The sequence below is a fragment of the Sinocyclocheilus grahami genome, unplaced genomic scaffold, assembly GCF_001515645.1.
Source record: "Sinocyclocheilus grahami isolate Dianchi unplaced genomic scaffold, SAMN03320097.WGS_v1.1 scaffold520.1, whole genome shotgun sequence".
Classification (NCBI taxonomy): domain Eukaryota; kingdom Metazoa; phylum Chordata; class Actinopteri; order Cypriniformes; family Cyprinidae; genus Sinocyclocheilus; species Sinocyclocheilus grahami.
The window spans coordinates 633,706-639,705 of NW_015505699.1; the positions used below are offsets into that span (position 1 = coordinate 633,706).

At 35.2% G+C, this 6,000-nt stretch overlaps 1 protein-coding gene across 1 annotated transcript in view; it reads right to left on the reverse strand.

Annotated features, from left to right (window-relative positions):
- The window catches only part of dock4a (dedicator of cytokinesis 4a), an 82,577-nt gene that overhangs the window by 60,339 nt on the left and 16,238 nt on the right, over window positions 1-6,000 (reverse strand). The gene's annotated exons all lie outside the window — the stretch shown is intronic.

Consider the following 6,000-nt stretch of genomic DNA (forward strand, 5'->3'; position numbering starts at 1 on the left):
CATTGCTCAGAGGTTAAGCAGGCTGCCGAAACAGCCGTGTCAGCTTTTAAAGACGGGATGTGTTGCTGTGCTCGCTGCCTGTCAGTGATGTGCATTAATACATGCTGAAACAAACACACTGAATCCAGCAGAGACGCTGCAAGGATAGCACTCTTTCCAATCAGATTCTAAGTATGATCAAGGTTAACATCACCATTATCAATATTGATACTTACAGTATATTAAAGGATATTTTGTGTGATTTCTATGGATAAAATGGGTAATTATAGCCATTTAACAAATTATTATTAACATTAAATAGGTCAAAAAATCGAATTAAGATGAGATTTTTTTTGTTTTCCATTAATTAACAACAATTTTAGAAAAGGTAATTACAGTTCAATGTAATTATAGCCAAATTTAACAACTTCTGAATTAAATATAAAATAATTTAATAAATGGTTGAATGTTACGGTATATATATATTAGTGCTGTCAAACGATTAATCGCATCCAACATAAAAGTTTTTGTTTACATAATATACTGTATGTGTGTGTACTGTGTATATGTCACGCCCTTGGACTACCCCTGTGTTCCGTGTCTTGTGTTTTGCTCCCTACATGCCCCGTGACCCAGTTTCTCCATGTTAATTGTGTTTATTGATTCCATGTGTGTCTTGTTAAATCCCTCGTTTACTTCCTGTATTTAACACTAGAACCACCACAGGCTAAATTTGACCTGTGGCTATTTTTAAAACGTACATAAAATATTTTTAATAAAACATTCAAGTCTCCCAGTCACTGACTTTTACTAAAATTGTGTGATTTACAATCCTCTGTTGTTAAAAACTGTTTAGATAAAACCAGATAAAAAAAAACGGCGCATTTATAGGCTACCTATAAGCGCCAGCCCGGGTCAAATTTACCCACCTATATAATGCCTGTATGTTCACGCTGTAATTTTCATGCTGCTTATGTTTTAACATAGTACATTGCTAGGCAACACCTTTCTCTCACTGAATTACTGGTTATCAGTTTCATAAATAAAGACAAAATGAGTAACAGAAGGTGATTTATGAATGCTGAAGAGGTATAAGAAGCACTAAATGCCATGAGCGATGGAGAGTCTGATGGTAGTGAGCTAAGTAAAGCGTCCTGTCGGCTCAGCATCTGACGGTGATCAATATATCATATTTAGACGTTTTATCCTAATGTTACTCATAATTGTTCAAAATTTGGATTAATTATAAAATTTTTGTTTTGCCATTTCTATCGTTTATTGTTCGCTTCTGTGTTGCTATTTATTTCCTGAAGAAACAAAATCCGATCTGATGTAGGCTAATGAATAAAACTAGGCTAATCGTTGCTTAAAGAAAAACACAGAACTCCCCAATGGTGATTACGACTTTGTGGTGGCATTCATGTGCATTTAGCTCATAAATACGATCTGCTCGACATGACTTGAACGCACCATTATTTACATCAGTGTGCGCATGCGTCTTTGACGCAGCTTACAGAGGTGTTGTGTATTTTAGCCAGTTGATGGGAAAAGTATTCTTAAAAAGCATTCAAAAAATCGGAATAATTTGTTGTAAATAATTATTCACGGTATTTTGAAGTGCCCACAATAACAATATCATGAATGTTCATTATCGTGATATATCGCATTACCTTCATTATGATACAGTATATCATAATCAAGAAAAAACTAAAGAATGAATTCTTGAAAAAAAATAAGTCATTTGGCATAATATTATTTTATAATTTTTTTGGTCTAGCAGTTGTATTGCCTTCATATTTTTTTACTTTATTAAACAAAAGAAAATGAAGAAAAAAATCTAAATGTTTTTTTCAATTTTTATTAATTTTTGAATAAATGAACTAAATAAGTGTCATGTCATTGACACAGATATAAATATCTTATTTAACAAACGGATTTCTGCATTCTTTTCCATGACAATCATGTGTGATTACTAGGGCTGCCCTCTAATAGTCGACTAATCATAAATCGACCAAAATTTTATTAGTCGCAGAAAAAAAAAAAGTATATAAAAATAATCCACAGGCGAAGTCACGCAGTCCGTGATGGAAAGATTGTTAATGGCTAGTCTATGTGGTAATGCAGGACATCCAAATGCTCACCTATCATTCATCGACCTCAAATATGGCTTATCATCTGAAATATGTAAGTATTAGCAACTTTACATGGCCGCTCAATCTAATGTTAACCTAGAGAAATGTGCTCTGTTCAAATGTTTGTTTGGAGTGTGGAGCTGAACATTAGCGCTCACTGCAGGACAGATGAAGGCGCCGGTGCGCTCACTTACTCCTATAATACTCCCTCATTTTTACTCATACAGATAAGAGTAATATATCTTTCATTTATTTGTGTGCACTCACAATAACAACAAAACATTGCGCTTTTGTAAAATAATGAAAGCAAACTGCATGCGCTTTCTGCTGCATACGTCTTGCCTTTAATTCCTTCTTGGTAGATGGATGGACGATACGAAAACCCATACTGCTGGATCTGCGATGATCGAGGTTTTCTGTCACGTACTGCTCTGAGACAAGGTAGAGATCCTAGTGCAGTTTTATTGGGAATTCCAGAATCGTAGTCAAAAAACAGGCAAGGGTCAAAACCAGCAAAACCAAATACAAAAATAAATCCAGAGGGGCAAGGCAAAAGAGTAAATCCATAAGGCAAGCAAAATCCACAATACATAGACAGAACAAACCTAAGAATGTGCAGTGTAACAATAGCAAAACCTTGATGACAAATGCAGACACAACACAGCTTAAATAGAAAGACAAACTAATACAAATGACATACAGCTGAGGACAATCAGTCCAGACGAGACTGGGCAAGGAACTATGGGAATTAGAGTTCATGGCCATGTCACAGTGGAAGGGGAGAGTGCCATCAGGTGGGCAGTCTAGGACACAACAACTAGACACTGTGACAAAATATATCTAAAGAGAGTGAAATGTCTACTTTCAAATGACCCAATTCAAATGGAAAACAAATATTCTCCGATTATGCAATCCGACTGAAATATGCATACAGGCACATCACTGCGGAGATGATGAGTCAGTGTCGCCGAGTTTATCTCTTAAGCCGAAAACAAAGAAAACACTAGTTTATCAAATTATTAAAGGGGTCATATGATGCGATTTAAATTTTTCCTTTCTCGTTGGAGTGTTACAAGCTCTTGGTGCATAAAGAAGATCTGTAAAGTTGCAAAGACTAAAGTCTCAAATCCAAAGAGATATTCTTTATAAAAGTTAAGAATCAACCACGCCTACCTAAAACGTCTCGTTCTAACACGCCCCCACATATCTACGTCACTGGGTGGGAAGATTTGCATAATGCCGCCAAAATGTTCACGCAAAGAAAGAAGGCGTAACTTTTATTCTCGCTGTAGTATTGTTGCTGCCGCCATGTCGTGAAGGCGCTGTGTGTTTCGTTTTTTACGTTTTTTATATATAAAGAATTTGCCACTGACGATTCAAAATCGAGTTTTGAGCACTGTAGAGTAGCACTTGTTGTTTGTCATTTCTCCGATCACAAATGCAGACATGGTTTTATGTTTACATGGCGCGATGCAACGCGTAAAATGCATAAATCATTATAATCCGTAATTATGTCCCCACTGAATGCAACAAATGCCTCATTTATAATTGGTTTAAATGTTTTTGTCTCATCGCTCCTGCTGGACAGGGCATCACAGTATAGTAGGGGCATAACATTTCCGTCGCACGCTTGAGGTATTCTTGAATCTGATTATTTTGTGAACCAGCTTGAGCGATTAACTGAAAGGCACAAACACAAAAAACAACAACAACAATAATTTGATCTTCCCTATGGCTTTCACTTAGTGACCACATAGCAACACCCTGTCAACCACCCATAACACCTTAGCATCTCAGTGAGTCAGCAATGAATTTTATATAAGCAAACAGCAGTCACATTGACTTCAGGAAATGCACAGTTCACAGAGTCAAATATTAAATTTTATTACAGCTTAAACTTATTTGAACCTCAGCCATTGCCAACGGGAGTCACAAACGCTCTGTTGTAACAGGACGGGCAAACCCGTCTGAGCTGTGCACTTGTGCTAAACGCTTTCCCACGGTCCTGCTGTCAGCGCTGTGGACACACACTGCTGCTTGGCAGAGAGACAGGGCAGCCAGAGGCCCGACTCGCATAACCCTTACCAGGTGCAAAGAGCCGTCCGGACCCCTATAACGATGAGCCTGTGACTCAATCGCATGGCTGTGATCTACAGTCACAGTGCAGGAAGGTTCAGTCGCATTGCTTCTGCGGTAATACGGCTGCTATTACACATTGAAGCATTTTAGAAAGGTTAAGGTAGCATTAATTAATGTGCCCACATTTATAGACTGCATAATATTATACATGTTCAGCTTCTAAATCTCTGTGGCTATGTTGAGTATGTTTGGGAAAAAGGTTGTGATGGACTGCGCGGCTGCTCATTGCATCACTCCGGTTCATGTGTTGGCACATTTTCTCTGCTGTGCTCAAAGGTTACCCACAGAAATCAGTTTTCCTCAAGTTAGCCTGGTATGAAGAACAATGTGTAACAATTGTATAAAGCTTTCTAGCCTGTGCATTTATAATACAACTTATAATCAGACATATTATTAATGTGGTCAGTTATCGGTTATCACTGATATTACAGTTTTTTAAATCAACAAACAGTATTGTATATTTAAGTGTAGGGCTGGGTGATATGGCAAAAAATTAAAATCTCAAATTATTTCTGTACGTTTGATCGATTCTCGATTTTTTTTAACGATTTTTTAACTAGTCAACTTGAAAATGTAACTACAACATAAGTAAATTTTTCTTTATTAAGCCTCTAGTTAAAGAAAATTCTATTCCAAGTGCACCACACATGAAGATGTCAACATGATGTAAATGTTAAACAAATCACTTGTTAAATATCTTTGCAGAAAAGATGCATGAACTACAACTACATCTTGTACAAACTTGTCCTGTCAAATACACAGGTTTTGTATTTGATTGCGCTGCTTTTCCATTGTTTTTTACATGGACGCGTTTGACTGTTGCGCTCGCGTCTCTTGTAGTGTCTCGTGCATGAAACGGCATTCTAAAAACGCTGTGCTCAAGTTAAGAGAAGTTTAACTCTCATCTTCTTGCATGTTTTTCCTATTCCACTGCCTGCGTCGCATCTTCGTCAACACAAAAGAGCATTCTGAATGGCACCAAGCAATATGAGCGCATCACACGTGAGCGGTTAATCGCGTGCACCGACATGCGGTTGGATCGTTCTTTTCTCTTTACTGCTATCACCGGCATACTGTCAAAGTGTCTAATTCTAATGTTTGGTATATTTCTATTCAATATCGTGATTTCCTCAATTTCTAAAAAATTAAATTGTGGCAAAACGCCCTATTTGAGTGTTTATTTACATTTATATTACATCTGCTGTCATCTTATGATCACTTAAAGTAAACATTTAAAAACACTAATAATTTAAAATTTTATCTCAAAAATAATATTTAGTTTTTCATAGTGCACATTAGAATGTTGTGATGCCTAAATTTACTTATAGCACTCAAAAAATGATTTTGTTTTATTTATTAATTTTTATTTTATTTTTAAAGAAAAATATTTATTTTTAAAGAAATGTATTTCATTTTTTATTTAAAACACTGTTGAGTATAATCTCAAAAATAATATGTATTTTTTCATACTGTACAAAAATGTTATAAAATGTTGTGATGCCTAAATTCACTTGTAAATATTAATAAAAAAAATTATTTATTTACTTTTAAATTTTTTATTTATTTAGACAAAATTGTAACATTTTAATACCAATTACTTATTGATTATCAACCATAACCATAACCGGATTTTTCATAGCTACATTACAAAAAATATATTTTTAAGCATATCTTGCATTTTTCAATATATTTTTTTTCAACATATAAATATTTCATATAATATATATATGTATATATATATATATAAATA